Source organism: Hermetia illucens, chromosome 5, assembly GCF_905115235.1.
Source record: "Hermetia illucens chromosome 5, iHerIll2.2.curated.20191125, whole genome shotgun sequence".
Lineage (NCBI taxonomy): Eukaryota > Metazoa > Arthropoda > Insecta > Diptera > Stratiomyidae > Hermetia > Hermetia illucens.
In genome coordinates, this window is record NC_051853.1 from 28,317,644 (window position 1) to 28,336,458 (window position 18,815).

At 37.2% G+C, this 18,815-nt stretch overlaps 1 protein-coding gene across 3 annotated transcripts in view; it reads left to right on the forward strand.

Annotated features, from left to right (window-relative positions):
• LOC119656681 (solute carrier family 41 member 1) overlaps positions 1-18,815 on the forward strand; it is a 193,580-nt gene that overhangs the window by 109,598 nt on the left and 65,167 nt on the right. The window lies entirely within an intron of this gene.

Consider the following 18,815-nt stretch of genomic DNA (forward strand, 5'->3'; position numbering starts at 1 on the left):
GGACGGGTCACTTAATCCGTATGGATGAGGATGATCCAGCCCGGAAAGTCTATAAGGGCAATATCTATGGTAGAAAAAGAAGACGAGGCACACCCTGCCTGAGATGGAGCGATGGCGTAGGTCGGGGGGGTTTTAGGGATATCAAATTGGTGGACCTCGGCGCAAAACCGGGATGTCTGGAGTTCCTTATTAAGGCAGGCCTAGACCGGTTGTTACGTCGTTGGTGATGATGATATTCATGCTAGAGAAACATGTAGTTTTGACCTTTTCCAATGCCCGGCACCAAAATCCATTCAGCATTCAATGAACAATAAAATTCCGTCTTCCTAAACTCTACTATCTATCTATCTATCTATCGTATCTAAGAGTATTATTTTGGTTCCAAAAGTGTATCGACCTTCCTCATTTTGCAATGACCCTTTTTTCATTTGATATTGATGGGACGTTGATATGCTTAATTCTATCAAATTTCCCGTATTAGCGGAAAAACCATAACAATGAAGATTGATTTGGATCGAAATTAATTTATGACTATATTATATCTTATCAACAATCAGAACAGCCTGACTAATCTACTACGGCGTGGATATGTACTGCATGTTCTTTGATCGATCTAAAACGTCAGTGCACTTGTGTTGGATTTTGTGTTGAACAAAATGCGATATATCCTAACGATTTTATGATGGAATGCAAACCATCTTTTTAGCTTGATAAGCTTTTCTACAAACTACCTCAGAAATGGAGCTCTCTGCACGTCTTAATAAAAGGTTCCAACCCACCCTAAATATAAGCAAGCCTGACGAGAGGGGGCTGAAAAGAGGAGGATTCTCCTTGGGCAAAGCGTTTTCTCGAGGTACCGACGTTTCGAGTAAAAAGGGGGACAATAAGAGGCTCGCAAATTTTCACTCCAGACCCCTCTAATTCTTACTTCGGGCTGCGTTTTTTTGGCATAATTTTCACCTGGATTCTGCTTCTACGATCCTAAACGTAAGACAAAACTCATGATCAGACATGGGCCCTAGGTGGCCTGATCATAGCAAAAGTAAGTAAATTCAAGCACCAATTTTTTCCACTTGCGACTACTTCACTACGCTGTGATCTCTACAGCTTCTGCTCTCCCATTCCCCCTGTGCATCGTTAAATTTACCAATTTTTATACTGCAAGTATCTATTTTGTATGACGATCTTATGCAACAACTGGTATGCTGTTGATTTGGTTACCACCACCGGAGCCAACTGTCTTGGGACCATTCCATTGAAAGTCACGTAGTTCCCGAAATTGACCCAGATTTCATGATGATTAAAGTTGTATTCACTTCAGTTGTACTGAGAGATGCTAACTTAACTGGCAAGAACTTCTTGCACTGATCTTTTCCTTTTTTACTGTCTCTACCCTTCCGTAAAGAAGTTGGCTCATCTAGATCGAAAGCCCTATTTTTCTGGATCATAGGTTTGGCCCGGGTGAAGTCGAGAGACTCTCAGATTACCAAAATGTGTGTGTATCAAAAATGTCAAAAACTCTGTTTTATTCAGATTCAGTTGTTTTTACGTGTTAGGTACTTCTAGTAAGATTAGTTGGTCATACCTAGTTTTGAACATATTTTTTGATAGATATATCTGTCAAATATTCACGACCTAATTCCCTAAGTCTAACTACCGAGACCGAGCAGATTGCAGATTGAAAGCCGAGCACTATCCGAGCTTAGACTATCTCAAGTCACTCTTGAATATGATAACGCTAGACGGCACGTTATGACATCAGTCAAAACATACACTGAAACGGGAAATCCTACTCCACCCGCGATGTTCCGCAAACATCATTCCTTCGAAGTTCCATCTTGTTCGTTGATGATGCATGACCAATCTGGACAGCACGTCTATTCATATTAAAAAACGAAAAATTATGTCAATTCAAGGGTAAGGTCCAAGGAGCTAACCTTTTTCCAATGTGACATCCGCATGCTGTCAAAAAATAGAGGAAAGGTAGTAACTAGCGTTGTACCTATAATACTTTGAGTGAGTTAGTTTTAACCATTGTTTAAAAATGAAAGCCCATTGTTGACGTTAAGATTAGAAAAGATATTAATAATACTAATTCTGAAATATTTCACTTCCTCGATTTAAGATACATTGTTGGTGAGCTTCCCTCTTCAAAGATCAGTATTCCAGGGAAAATGGTTTCCTTCTAGAAGTTATTCCGGGGTGGTTTTCGTTTCCGATTTTGCAGGCGTTGAACTAGTGTATCCCTAAACAAAGAAACAACAAAGTAACACTTTATGACCACAAAACTAATGCGGATAGTACTGAAGAGCAATGCTTTCACAATAAGGACTCAGTAAATTATTAGTAGAGAACCTTCATATAACTTTCTGTTGTCCAGGTCCCTTAGGACGTTGGGTCGACTATGCGTCATTGTTATCCTTTTAGATTTATCTAATGCTATCGCCGAGATTCTCCCACATATTTCACATGATCTGGTTTACTCCATGCATATACCCACATATGTATACAATTTTGTGACATTCTAATAACCGAAACTGATGGGCAACTTCCACAATTTGACAGGGTTAGCAAAGAAAGAGTTGTCTTCTTATAATAACGTCACTTATGGGCCGCGACTTTTGTTTTTCGATCACTTGCTCTAATATAGTTGGATATGAAATTATGGTATCAGAAACGTTGGACACTAATATGGTAGGAAAAGGATCCCAGGACCAGGTTTCATCAGCTAGTTTGCCTTTTCCGTCAAAAATGTAAACTTCGGAGTTCATTGATTTTCATATTTCTTTCTTTCATATATAAATTTCAAATCACTTCAGATCGGATAACTGACTTTATTTTAAATAACACTAGAAATTTCGAATCACAATTTTTCTGCAAAAATTTCCTTTATTGGAAACCAAGTCGAGGTCATTTATATTCTTCTGCTTAGAACCACCACCACTTGCTTCTTATTGAATTCTTAACAACGATATTAGCATTATAGCTTAACCGAATTCACTTAAATATATCTTCCCGACCCAAATCGTAATGCAATGCCAGAAGTTGTGTAACAACTGTAGCCTAATTGAACATAAAGAAAATTTCATCTGAACCAAAATGGTAGCCATATTGTTACTACCAAAGTATCTTTTAGGAAGCCATATTGAATTTATGCGCACATTCTACATGAAAATATACTTATCGGTACTGGATTATTCCGGATGTAATCTTTGCAGTAAAGCTGCATTTTATCTGTCTTCAATGGAATTTGTAAAAGTTGTAGAATTAATTCTATGAATGGAAAAGATATTGATTTCACTACCATAAAACCGATAACTTATATTTGATATTTAATAGTTGAAATAGGACCAAAGAAAAAAGTATTAGATAATAATTGACTCACGCTTTTTAGTGCAATGTTTTTGATAACATTTTTGTGGTATCGCACTACCAAAGCCGCAGTATCCGTATCCATTTACAGTATTTGCTTCTGTTTTTATGATCCCAATTCTCTTGGAAATTTGTCGATTGTGTCATATAGTAAGTTCGAACGTTTGCTCAACGTTTAAATGACCGCTGCATACCGACCAATCTGTTTGCTTGATACAGTCGGGAAAGTGCTTGAAAAGCTCATCAGAAGTAGACTCGTCGAAGCCATACCTGCTGTCCGGGACTTATCCCTAAGCAAGGCTATCCACAGTTCGATATTCTATGAGACACTGGAGGCGGAGCGGAGGGAGTAGATCACGTTGGGGATAGCACAGGAATCCAGCCTAAGGTCGGATCTCTGGAACGTTTTCTACGACGATCTGTCAAAACTCCATGTTTGAAATCGTTATGCAGATGATGTTATTTCACTTGTTGTCGAACGTACTGTTGAACCGGCTCAAATCAAACTTAGCATATCAATGCGACGAAAAAGCGGATGAATAGCTACTCATGATTTCAGCTGTGCGCTTGGAAAAACCAAATTAGGCATTTTGAATAAAAAGGGTATCCTTATTTTGCGTTCCTTCCTGATTGGCGAATCAAGCATCAAGTTAACGGTCAAGTACTCAAATAGGAGTTTTTTTAGTAAATCAAAACAACAGCGGACAAAGCTGCGACATTAATTTCGGCCTTAAGTCGGTATGGACTGATGCTCTTAGCAAAAAGTTGTACCGTAATGTCTTACCCAAATACAGAGACGAGGAGCTGTGCAGGTGTCGTCTGCCTACCGTATTATCTCAGAGCCGGTTTTGACGGTGATTGCGGGAGTACTCCTCTTCACTCTCCTTGCTAAGGAATGTAAAACTATTCACAAACGCCAGAGGAGAATTGAAAAGAAGCGGTTGCTCGTGAAAAACGACAATATACACTGCGGGACCCATCGAGAAGTTAGATCCGTGGTGGAACCAAAAACATGGTAAAATTTATTATTTCTTTACCCAGTTTCCAAGTGGGCATGGAGGTTTTATGTCTTACCTGCACAAAATTAGGAAGCCAAGATTCCCACAACTTTGTTCTCTGCAATGAAGTGGTGGACGACGCACGGTTTTCTTTTGCAAAGTGGAATGGGTTCGTCAGGAACTTCATGCACAAATAAGGGCATTTTCTGCGGATGATATTGTGAAGGAGATGCTAAAAAGCACCGACAGAATATCCCCAGCAATGGCAATGGCGTCGATTTTGAGCCTTTTCTCGTCCGACTAATGACCTACGCAATAAACCATTGAGTTACATACAAAGGGTTACCTTCTTATGGTAAGACTTTATCAGCGGTGCCTTTGAGGTTTGTGATTCAACATATTCTCCGGCGTTAAAAGTACTTAAGCTTCCAATTAGGCCCTATCCCCTGAGAATTTTGCGCGTTTCGCTCTATACCAATTTAAGGCGCTTGGGGAGTATGGTGAATGGCCATATCCAAATCGATGAAAGTAAGCTCAGTAAACTTCGCTTCACTCAGAAATTGTATTAAATTCTGGCTTAATTCTCTCCGTTGAGGCTACATGCTACTGCTATAAATCTGCGACGAATCTGTACATCCATTCCACGATCTATTGATTTCATTCTGCCTGCTATCGGGCGATACTGAAACTAATGGAGAATATTCCTCCTATGGCAGTAATATGCTATTCAACAGTCACGGTATACACCTCCTATTTTCTTCCTTTTTGTCTTTACAAGTGGGGCTGCCTATACGGGAGCTTCATACAGTAAAACTGAACTACTCACCCGTAAGATAAGGAGATAATAGCTTTCCTTTGGTTTTCGTATATTTAGTAACATTCTGGCGATCATCTAAACTGACAGAACTGTGAATTACTGGTTTGCTTGCCAATTTTATCCTTGATGAAGGTGCGGGACAATCATATAGGCTTCCACCCAAGGACACCTTCAGGGAAGTGAGCAAATGGTAATATGAAATCAGAGTAATGCGCAACAGCCTGATGGTTCCAAAATATAGATGCCATGATTTTTTTGGTTGAATCATGGTTTTGAATTCTTTGGAGGATGGTGAAATTGTGGGATGCCACCGTTGAGACTGTGTTTTGGTTTGAAACGCTTCAGACGTGTAGTGGGCAACCCTTATGAATAGATTTGGCCTCATTAAAAATCTCAACTAGTGTTTTTCGAACCCTCATATTTCCCTCAATTAAGTTGCGTTATTGGTCTAGCAAGTTCGTACCAATGTACTAAATGAACCCAATATGTGTGATGGTGAGCATTATAAAGCAAATATGCAAAAATATTTTGGTTCACCAAAATTCCATTTGTTCGTAGTACGTGTATAACACTATTATGGACAGGGTGCAACAAGTTTACACCAAGTAGATAAATTTGACCTATTTCGTTAAATAAATTTGTTAACAATAGCATTATTCCCTTCAAACTTTCCAATATCATGCCTTGTAACGTACCTTTATGTTTTTTAATCTTGGCATGAATTTAAGGGGGCTTTTCCAGCAAAAATTTTAACATATAGTAATATGTTATTATTACTTTAACTTAACTTTACTTAAATAGGAATCGGTATAGTTAATTTTTGAAGGCCTAGATTTTACCCAGGGGCATTTTCATAGTTTTTTTTTCAAATTTTTCAGTTGGCAAGTTTCTGAAAATGAGTTCTGGCTCAATTTAAGTTTGTACCTTTTAACTCCTCACTACCCTACTTTGCTACTCGTGTTTCGTAAAGTATTTACTGATGGAGACCTGAAGAAGAAAAAAAAGTATATCCCCTCTTCACTTGTGTGGGGATCTCCGTTTAAGAGAGTTGGACAGATAGTTTACCGATTTTAATACAGTTTTGTTTCTACACAAGACGTTTAAATGAAGGAAAGTTGCTATTTCAAAATATGGATGTTTAGTACTATACATATGTCAACTATTCCCCCAAATTAAGCTGCAGTGAATCCGTACGAAATTGATAATTTTGACCTATAACTTTGCTACTAATGGTAGGATTTGCACAAAACTCTCTAATATTACGCATAATACGATTCTTTATGCTACTGCAATTTGGTACTCCTAGATTGAGCTTAAGGGGATTCTTAAGCGAATTTAAAAAATTTGGATAATATACGATTATTACGTTTATTTGGATATCACAATTAGATGCATTACGAAGCCCAGGTTTCATATAGGCACCACATAGTCTTTTTTTTAGATTTTTTCCTGGGGTCTCAGTCCAAGTTTGTACTTTTTGATCCCTTGCAACCGATGTTGAAACTATAGTCAAGCGGCTGAATATGTATTTTTCCAACGAAAGGTTAATGTTGACAGAAATTTCTTATCTGAGTGCTGAGGTTCAATTGCCTTGATATCAAAAGGTTTACGCTTGTATCATTTAAACACTGCAAGTAACGCCTAATATGCGTAGGTCGGCCTTGAAAATCATCGCCAGATGTTATTAAGCAAATTATTTGGCCTCGGAGTCTCGGCAGTAATCAACTATTTACGTTTACAGCTCATTATAATTAAGTGAAGTTAATCCATCGTCATGGGCGTTAGCCCGTTGATTTCGTTGCCTGGGGTTCGTCAGGGCGATTTGTATTCGACTTTGTCCACCACAAAGAAATGGACAGGAGGCATATAATCCACTTCATTGAGGGGTGTGGTAAATAATTTTCTGATAACAGCAGATTGACTTTATTTGCGACGAATTCAATCAACTTGTGTTGCTCATTATTGTCGGGACCGTTCTGTGTGGTTTCCTTATCAGTAAATACCACAGTCATATTTAAAAGGACGCTCCATCTAAGAAGCAGATTGGTATTTCATATACTCGAAAGTTTACGAGCAGAATTTTCCGTGCAACTGCACTACGCCAATCTCGTTGCAGTCCACTTACCAACATATGGTAACTACGTTCAAATTTCAGTGAAAAACTCGTTACCGCTTCCCAATTTTGTTTATTTACTAGGTCTTTCGAAGAACAATGTGTTTTCTTCTTCAAAGTAACTTTCAAACAGACTTAATATCCAATCCCAGTTGCCTCTATATCCAGCGAATGTCCTGTCATTGAAGTATCAAACGGCATCTAAGAATGAGTACTTTCTGGAACTAATCTAATCTAATCAAACAGAATTCAAAAACATTTTTATCAATAAACAGTGAACATCACATTTAAAAATACTTAATAATAACAATAATAATAAGGCGCAATGCACATTGCCTCCTAGCAATCCATTAAAAATATTTAATCAATCAGAAACCTTAGCGGCTAGCTTTATCTAAGGTTATATATTATACAAACATATATATTGATCTTAACCTAATACTTTTTATACTGCTGGCTTTAGCTCTACACCCCACCTGAAGCAAAGTTCAAAAAAATTTCCATCCGTCGTCGTGCATTAGTTAAATAAAAAAATAGAAGATCGTGGAGAGGGAAATGATAGATAAGGTGGGAGTTAGAACTGGTAAGATGGGTTAGCAACGATGTGGGGCTTCCTCAACAACATAACTTCGTTGCAATTACCTAATCACATTTATCCGATTAAAATCGCGATAGTGCCTTTTAGACGTTAGAGGCAAAATAATCTTCTTCTTCTAATATTTTGAAATTTTGCTGGGAACCACCCTTATGTGTCTATCAGAGATATAATACTTTATTAGGTTATTAACTACCTTGCTTATAATTCCGATGAAATCCATCCAACTACTACTGGTATTCCATCTCCTTGGTTGATATATTTCCACAGTGAAATTAATGATTTGAAACATTTTATTATTTAATTGATCTTTGAATAAGTTCAAGATGGATAATCAACATCAACTTTATAAAGCCGAATTACTTAAATCTAAAATTATATTGTCAGCCAAAATAAGCCGGCCACTTTGCTAATAGTAAAAAAAAGTAGTCTACAGGAGACAATTTTTATCCTGAATTGAAGTGATACTATCATGTTTTCAATATGCTTTTCTCCGTTTGCAGAAACAGACCAAAAAGAACTCAAATTATGATAATTCTAAGCAATATTTTGGATTTTTGAAATATTGTTTACTAATAAGTAATGGCGTCACATTTCAAAACTAATCAAATTAGAAAAATTAACTAAACCCAATTCTAATCCTAATAATACTTTACAATTGGTATTTTGCAAGAAGTTTTCTTACTCACTCAAAGCTGCTCACAGACCCTTAAATTAATCAAACAAAAAACATCTGAAACTGCTAATACTTGGTGAACAATTCATATAAATTCACATATACTAATGGTAAAACTTATCCCAGAATACCTTCCGAAGAACAGAATTATCTTCTTTGGCTTTTATATTGATTGCTAATTTCTTCGGGTGTAGGAAAAAATAACCCAAGAAATCTCGATTGCACAGAATCGCTCTTCAGAAAAAACTCCTGAAACTATAATATAATGAATTAGCATTTTTCATAAACAACAAACTTCTCACCTAGTAGCACAACTTTTGAATCCGACCGTTGAGCTATGAGAACAATATTACACTACGAATCTACAAATTCAATTTTTATTTATAAAACAAATTAGTAGATACCATTGTTTCCCAAAATAAAATTATGTTTATTTCCCAATGCGTTTAGTGGAAACAATGGCTCTAATTTTAAACATTTAAATCATACAAATAACAAATTGTCTGTCAATTATGCTATTTAAAATTTTAGAATAAAGAAGCTACTTTTCACAGACAACGAACACAGAACCGAATTGATTAGATTAAACTGTGTAGAATTATATCTCAGATAAACAAAAAAGTGTGCTCAAGCCATACAATCACTTCCCTAATAGTCAATCTGCGGTGTAAATTATAATGTAAACAATGTCAATTTGCTATTTTTGGTGATTCCAGTTGTATCTTTGTTGGCAAATAGACATCAGAGGGCTCGTTCACAAATAACAGTAGCACAAAATTAACCAGGAGGACTCATAACCGGAAAACACTGTTTTAATGTGTTTATTTGTGTTTAATAGGTGATTTTTATGCTTAAACGTGTGTAATTATACAGATAAATATTGGGTTTTCGAAGAAAGGGAAAATTGCATGACTACCATTTCTTTCTATCCATATCCGTGTTTGAATGCATACCAAGTATCAGAAACAGCTGAAGATCACTGTCGTTAGCAACTATCTTGTGGTATTGTTGTGAATAATAATAATAAGTAAATATATTTTGTATGTACTCTGCCAGCTGTAAAAAAAAAATTAAAATTAGTGGAAAATTTATAAAATTTTGTTCCGACAATAAGTGAAAATTAAGGTGTGCAAATTTTAGCACATTTCGGCGATATGTATTTACTGTTTTTAAGGAAAAGTAAATATACTTTGGCAATTTTAGTCAATTCTTCATAAAAGTAAATTAGAATGATTCTATTCACACCATTCTCTATTATTCTTCACACCATTCTCTATTATTCTGTACGCTGTTATTCTATTATGTGGTTGGAGTTCCCGCTGATGTCTTACTACATAACGTCTAATTATATTGTAAGTGCCAATATTGGTATTGGACTGAATTCGAAAAAAATCTATTGTGATCTAATAGTAAAGAAAAAGCTGATAAGCAAGTAAAGGAGCCTTCATTCTTCGTGAAAATAAAAAGTGGAGGCCAGAAACCATCCACAAATTGATTATTGTCAACCACGTGTGGGTATGTTTCTTCCCATCTATCACGGCCGATCTATCTTTGAGTGCGCTTTCCAGATCCCATGGATGCATAATCCGTCGCGAGATCCACCAAACCCTTCCCTGACAAAAGTTACTCGCCGCGAGAGGCGGAAGATAGTCTTTGGTTACCCTTCTCAGCACCAGAGCTTTTTTTTTTAATCCGAACCCATCATTCTCCATCATTTTGAAAACTGGAAAGTAATGCAAACTAACTATATCCAAGACATATTCTCGCCACTCCAGAAATCTCGGCGTGTGTCCTTTTCTTTTTGAGACGAACCTTTTTGACTTGGTAATAAAATTGCTTAAACTTCCCTGATCTATGATGCATCATCCCTGAGCGATGAGGAGACCTAACGAATTATCAAACACATTGGCAAACTATTGCCGTAACGCAACTCAACAATCAGGAAAGACTGCACCATTTTGGCAAACTGTTGTCGTACCGCCGCTCAACAACTAAAAAGACTGAGTTACTAATAAACATTTTGGAAAATTATTGCCTTAACGCAGAAAACAGCACCATTAACATCTACTTACTTCTCGTTTGACAAAGCAATATGTTCCGTTGAAATAGATGTTTCAAACACTATATCACAGAATCCTGCCAGATCAATAATTAAACTAGGAGGAAGAGGGGAAAGAAAAATTGCATATTGTAAAACATTCATTCTCCAAAATTCATTCAATAATACTCCAGTAAAAATTATTTTACGTTATACAATTACGCTTCCATCAGCGCGTAAATGAAATCGGATCTACCAATCCGTCATATCTTTTTCTTATTTCCCGTGGAAAATAAAGCTTGGAAAATCGTAAATCTCAATTCTTGAGCCGTCACCCACCTACTCTATCTATCAAAGAAACTTTAGAAGCAAAATGAAGTAATTAGTAACAAATTGCTAGGCTACCTATCCTACACTTCAAAAAAAAGTTTCTTTAGGGAACAAGGATACCGTCAAGATGGAAATGCGTTATGCCAATTATGGACTCATTTCTACAAATCAAGCGATTAGTCCAGCGATTCTTTCCTGCGTATATCCAAAAATTCCTCTGTTGCCCATAAAGAGCTGTTAGGCAGAGTGCATTCGATGGCATGTAATTATAAGAAAAATACAATTTAGGGTTTGCAGATCTTTTGGTAAAAATTTCAAAGTGAAATTAATTTGTTTATTTGAAATTGATTTTTTAATGGTGTTAGTTTTTATGAAGGAATTGAAATTAGACATGGGGTAGTGAAATGCAGGGAGTTATATTAAAGGACAAAGGAACAAGAAGGCTGGCAAGTAATTCAATGAATTCTCCCGACGGCTGGAATCAAGACAATGAAGGAACAAATGGTTAGGATGACATGGAGCCGCGGATACTAGTATCTTTTAAAATCAAAAATTTGAAAGATTTATTAACTTGAGCGCATATACGATCATTTAAACTCTTCTTCAGTGTAAGATCGTCTATGAGATTTTGCACACTAAAGAGGGTCATTTGATCCAATCTTTACTGCAAGATCTTCTGCGAGACGTTTTAAGGGGGTCGTTCCGTGTATCGAATCCGAGGAACCGAGTTTTTTAGCATCAATTGTATCTAGATATTCGGAGTCGTTCGAAAATCACAGTGTTAAACAGGTAAAATGCCACATGCCAGGTCACGTATTTATCGATCTGAATGACGTTCGAATGACTTCGCTAAAATCATAAGAAATGAAGCTAAGGCTTTACTTGTGTTTCTTCAAGAAACCTAAGGTTTATGGGTTAGGTATAGCAGATTAATGGTCAGTTAAGATTTTATGGTTAAAAATCGCATTCTAATTTTTAAATGCGTTGTGTTGGAAATCTGCTGCCACCATAGCCTAAAATCTACCCAAGGAAATTCTTTGAAATTTTCACGCCTTATTCAGAACATATTTCTACGGTCCACAAACTAGGATAATTGCGATTCAATTGGTAGTTTTTCTTTAAAAAATACCAAAATTCACAAAAAAAGTTTAACACGCCACCAAAAATTTTCCTTTTAATATTTTTTAATAATCCTAGTTTGCGGACTGTAGTTAAGTCTGCACGTTAAAATGCCGTTTAGTTTTTTCTTCAAGATGATTGTACCGCTCTCTAGCGTGGCAACTTAAAAACGCCTTTTTTTGGAGATGGGTGTATAAGTTGCTCTGTATTTCAATAATAAATTGTGTTATCGAGTTGGAAATTCTGAAAACTGCGAAAATACGGCCTCCACACGGGACGACCCCCTTAACTTAGGTACTAAAATTATAAAACGGAAATTTTACTTGATAAGAGTATCTACTGGACACAGCCGGTAACGACTTTGCTGACCGCTATTCAAGCTTTTTCCTTTTAGACCTTTTAGTCCTTCTCAAGTCATTATCAGAAATGTTAGATGTCCTTATCTGATGCATCTGGAATGTAAAAAGAATATTGCACGACGCTACGCTAACACTATGAAAGCTGAAAAGGAAAAATATGAAAAGAAACTCTTCGAACCCGCCCGTGGAGCTGTAAAACTCTTGACTCGAATACCGCGATCGAGAACGAAGATCAACAACGGATGCAGCCGCAATCGATGCCTTTCCTGCTCCAAATTTTTAAATGATACTATATGGAAAATGCTTTTACTTTATATTTAGTACAAATTCACTTCCATCAGCACGTAGATAAGATCAAATCTACAAAGCCTTTGTATGTTTTTCTAACTTTCCATGGGAAAAGAAATCTTGAGAAATTGTAAATCTCATTTTATAAGCCGTCGCACACCAACCCTATACATCAAAGTAAAGTAAACTTTCTCTTCACTAACCTTAGACTTTCTCCTAGGATTCCCCATTAGACACCATGTTCCTAGTACTACCCTTTATTTATTCAGACCTACCCAATTAGGATCTTTTCCTTATATCTCCTATCAAACGTGCCAGAAGATTCCTTTGAGCACATCCTTCTCTTTGGACTTCTCGTGATTTGTGATTAACGTCAACAAAAAATACTTCTATAAACTGCAGATCGAGATTTTATGCTCTACCCACCAAATTAATATTTCAGCAAATGGAAATTATATCCAGTTTCTATAAAATTAGCTTTTTCCTTTTTTATCGCAAATTTTTGGTTTCTTCGTCATCTTCTAGAGGAAAACTGAAAGTATCTTGGTTTCAATTAGTTTTGTTGCTTTTGCACAGCTGGTGAGCCTACGGTTAGCCAAGCGATTTTCCGCTGTGTATATGCACAAACTTTTCTATTGCCTGTAAAGAGCCGTTAGGCAAAGTGTTTGCGATGGCTTGTAATTAGGAGAAAAATACAAGTTCATTTTAGTGAAAGTTGGCTGAATGTTAGGATGGCCAAATTTATTTCTGGAACCATTTGATCTTGATAGATAGAATCCGTGGTGGGAACTAGTGGGAGGAGAGGGAGGAAAGGGACCTTGAATTAAATCTCCGCGCTTACAACAATTCGATGTTATTCTGGATTTTGAATCCGATATTAAAAAGAAAACTATGAGGTAATCTTAACTTACGATTCGATTTATAAGAAAAGTATTTTCGAATCTATTTCTTTATATTTAAAAAAATAATAATTATATCAATTTTAAGAGTTCAAAAACATGAAAATATTAATTCATTGACACTCTCTCCTCACTCTCATGAGTGTTCAACGGAATAATGTATATACATGTATTTGCCCCTACTTTCAGAAAGATACTTATTTGTCCTTATTACATAAAATATACTCCAGTATTGATTTTGATGAGCAATTTCTAATTAAGAATTCATTGCATTTTACCTATAAAAATGTGTCTACTACCTACCTACCTATTATTCGTGATGCAATTCATTACTTCCACATTGGCAGTTAATACTTATTCAATAGACTCCATTTTCCGAAATGGATGACCTAACAATAGCACATGAAACTTATTGATCATTCATCTTTTTTTTTATGTTCTCATATGTAACATATCTGGGATATGATTATAAACGCTCCGCGACTACAGCTCATTAGCTATTAATTTTTTTGCATTGATGACGAAATTCAATTTCAAATTTTTTCATTATAGTTATATTAGGGCAAATATTAACTTCCAAACAGAACAAACGCAAAGAATAATAACCATTTGGTACGGTTTCGTCAATCACTGAATACTCCGTACATACAAAACCTCTCGTTAGCCATATCCGTAAAGCAAATCCAGTTGTCCCTCTTAATGACAATAGCCCAATAACGATAGGCAGTTTCTTATCAGGAATTGGAAAATATTATATTGTAAGAATGAAATGAACGAGAATATTTAGCTGAACTTGACTCCTTTTTGCGTGACCTATCCACTGACCCTTTCGCCTTCCGATCACAGTGCGTACGAGTACCAGGCCTGTGTGCCGACCAAGTTCTTCGTTTGAGATAGTATCAATATCACCTCAACTATGTTGCACTTCTAATTCTAAAACGCATCTTTTACAACAACCCTGAACAAGAAACTCTTGGACCAAGCAAATTGATAATGAAGGCTTTTACGACGGTGCCTTTATTCAATAGACCGAAACATCTGATGGTCAGAGGGGTAAATTTAGATAGCAAAAAGAGAATTTAAGTACTATCCAGTCCAGGGTAGTGTAGCATCTCATATTTGTAGCGAAAAAAAAAATGCTTTACAGATGACCTTCTGCGCGGACAAGTTCCATGAAAAAGTCAAATGAGGAACAAAGCCTTAAAATCTAAAAAAGCATCCTTGGAATATTTCTTGCGGATATCGAGATATGGTCTCGATGGATATTGCATCCAGTTTCTTTCTCGAAACAATACTTTTTTTTGGCGTAAAAAAATCATATCCTGGTGCTGTGTTGTGCAATAAAAAAAAATGTTTCAATCCTCTTATACCGATCACCAATTTGATCAGAAATAAGAACAAGAAGAGAACTGATTTTAATTTCAGTATCCATCTCCAAAACTATTGAAGGTTTCCAGGTTTTCCAGACAGTCGTTTGCTTTCCATCTTGCTTTTGGGTATCCCTCTAAGAACTCTTTTGTCATCTATCCAATTTATATGACTTCCTCGCTGGAGCTATTGTATCTGGTCTGCCATGAATTCACTGTCCGCTCTGAGGCATCGGTTGCCTGCTCTCTGGCCTAATTCACTGCCAGATTGGCCGTATTAGTTTCCTATTTATCGCTAGCTTGTCTTGTACACGTTTTTATTTTATTTTCTTATATTTTCTAGCAGAAAACATGTATATGTCGCACCCATGCATATGAAACTGACCACTCACATCAGGTTGACATCATTTACGTATCCTTGTTTATGTTTAGTTCAACTTCTTTCGCTTTTACCTCTTATTTTATTGGGACTTCTTTGGCCTTCACTTGCCGTCTAGCCAAGATATTTTGACCATCCGTAAGAACGATGTAGAATAATAATGAGGCCAGCCCATTGTCTTGTTTCAGTCCGCAATCTAGGAGTGACGTCTACAAGTACTCTAGGAGGGCGATCAGACCCGAGTCGTCAGGGCACTCATCTGACACGAAGCTTCACTGGAAGGTGCCTGGCACCATGGGAACCAGGATGGTCTTCACACATGTTCCAGGAGAACTACTGGAGAATGTGCACTCATCCCGTTATTTGCGGTTGACGCCCTTATGGGAGTTACATGTTGGTTGTGGTTCTGCTCATATCGCGGGCGGAGCTCCTCGTGACCTCAAGCGTGGATTTGCGCTGTACAACTCGAGCGCCGTACCACTTATTTGCGGCAGAGGTGTTAGATAGGTCTTGCATCCACTGGTATAAATGCTGAGCCTGTACTCAATATAATCCACTGCCGCTATACCACCTATGGCGGGGCTCTGATAGTGGTCACCAAATCAATCCGTGTCCATGGGATTATACCTACGCGGCAGGTACTCACATTGAAGTGCTCGAATGTTTAATGTACAGCACGTTGTACATCGACGAAATCCTTCTTGGTTTTCGCCGACCACACGTCTTGTGGAAGACTCCAAACTCATTTCGATATTTTTGTCAATACTCCATCACCCGTATGCGACGATATCATGCTATGGTTTTCGCAGAAAAATCTTTCGCATTTTATATAAATATTAAAAAATTTCAACTCGTCAATAGTTAGCCAGGGAATATTAGACTTTTGTACCAATCTTTCAGAACAGATTCGTCGATCCAGATTTCAGGAGTTCATAAGACTGACTTTTCTCATCTCATCTATTCCCGCTGCTTTATCATTTCAACGTATTTTTGTTGATTAGTCAGTGTCAGTGGTACATCTTAGTTCTAGGTAGGCTGTTGTGAGTCGTTCCTAGTACTGATTGCATGCATGGGATCATCGTCAAAATCTTCTTCTAGCGATAAGATTGTCCTTTTTCTAATGTTGATTAGCAACTGTAAGATGTAGTGTTCCAGTGTTTCGACATTCATATTTGGTGGGTGTTCCTTCAGTCTGAAGATTTTCAACAACGAACCTGATAGTGCAGATTTTAACCACTTGCTATCTGGCATCGATATCTCACGCTAATTAAGTAGCGATTTATGCGAATATCGTCTATTTTATGGCATGTCCTCTGATCTATGGAAGATGCATATTTTCTTATAAAATTTTTTAGTAGTCCACGGTAGCTCTGAACTTAGCTTAAAGTCGCCAATTAATTCATATAACTTGAAGCTAGCGCTTTTATTGAGTTATACTTGCCTTCTATGGGTGCAAACATGTATATTTAAGAGCCAAATTGAAATATTTACTTTGGCAAACTGGGATGTTGCCGCCAATTTTTTGGGGACGAGAAAAACAACGCCAAACCTGGGTGAAGTGGCGTTCCACAACTAGTGTTCTTTGTAATCGACGTATCAATGAACGTCTCAAATCTAATATTTACCGCAATGTCGTCCATCCTGTCGTTCTCTTTGCTTCTGAGTGTTGACCGACTACAAAAGACAATGAACGGCGTCTTGCGGTAATGAAGACGAAGATGTTGCGTTGGACTAGTGGCGTGACATGTTTTGATCACATCCGAAATGAGGATATCCGCGATCGATATGGGTTTGCACAGATTGTGGAAAAACTGCCAGAGGCGTTTTCGATGATATGGTCACGCAATTCGTGCTAACGAGAATTCACTGGCCAACATTGGTCTGAACATAGAAGTCGATGGTAAGCAACCAAAAGGCCGGCCGGAACAAGAGTGCCTTGATGCGCTGGCGATTTGAAAGCTTCGTGATTACATCCAGATCAGGTAGAAATGGCTAAATCTATCACGACAAGCTGATCCCGAATTCCATCATCTAAACCGCCATAACATTGATCATGTACTTTTCGTCCTGTTTAATAAATACTCTAGGAGCGCCTGATCTGAATAGGGAGTGTAAGTTCCAGGTTCCAAATTCGACTTCCATTTTCCGGTATCGCAGTCTTCATTTCATGATTTTTTTTTTGAGAACGGGTTGTCAGCCTGCATATTCCCAACCTGGAAAAGCAGGTTAATTATATCTTAGGGGGCAAAGTGTCCAGTGCTCACTCTTAGCAGGTAGCAGGGGGCGTTCGACAATGCATTTTAGTTTTTACTGCCTAAAAAATTAAGAGGCGGGTTTTTGCTGTTAAACAGCTTGAATTACTCAGAGCTTTATTGTGGAATGCCGTATTGGTTTCAGCGAATCATCCTGAGGCAGAAATGACCCTTTAATCGTTTCGTAAAATTGCCATCTCACTGTTGAGATAAAATAACTTAACCAAGAACTTTCAGAAATTAAAGCCTCAGTTTCGCCTCTCAATTTACACAACAGCATCTACATGTTTTTTCCGAAATCTCAGTTGGTTTTCAGATATGATTCGTGGAGGCTCGTTTGCTAACGACCTTGCCCACTAATTCAGCATGATTCATTCTTGTTCTTTTTAGTACAAGACTGTGTGGGGAATGGATCTAATTTTTTTCTTCAAGATAGTTTTTCCCAAACCAGTTTTTCAATCACCTATAAAAGATGCAATTAACTCACAAATCAATGCTACTGGGACCCATATTAGTCTGGTCAAAGGAATCTCAGTAGCTTTGCAATAAAAAAAACCAACAATTCATCTATTTGCAAGAATGAATCTTTTTTGTGTCTCTATCCTTGAAGATATATTAACAAATTTTCAATCTTAATTAAAAAATTGTTTAAATTTCGAAAGGTATGTAACATTCTTCTTTTGAAACTTGTGGTACATGTATCTAAATGGCGGAAACTGATCTTATGGATCAACTCAAATCAACTACAGTGCGTAACAATAAATTTTTCTCACCTGTTCGTACTATCTTGTGATAATCACGCTCACAATGACTTTGACTAGTTACATCACCAGTGATAATATTTGACCAACACATTAGCAGTCAATTCAGTTGGAATTGTGATAATGAGATCCATCCAATTCAAAGTGTACCCCACAAACTGTACTTTCCATCACCTACGCCTCATTGATTTCTTCGGTAAGCAAACAGAGAAATGCAGGGAATCTATCCATCACCTTATGCACATATTTGGATTCCTGCATAATTAAGATACTCGTATGTAGTGCTAGTAAAACCGCGATTACATTGTATTCAGAGTGTAAGAAGGTGCACTGAGCTAATCATGAAACCATAATACGAGTTACGTGGAGAGATTTTCACGGTCATGTCTGTGGCTGCGGCCCCGTAAATGAATCAAAGCCACCATACAGTAATGCTTAGTATACTATAACTA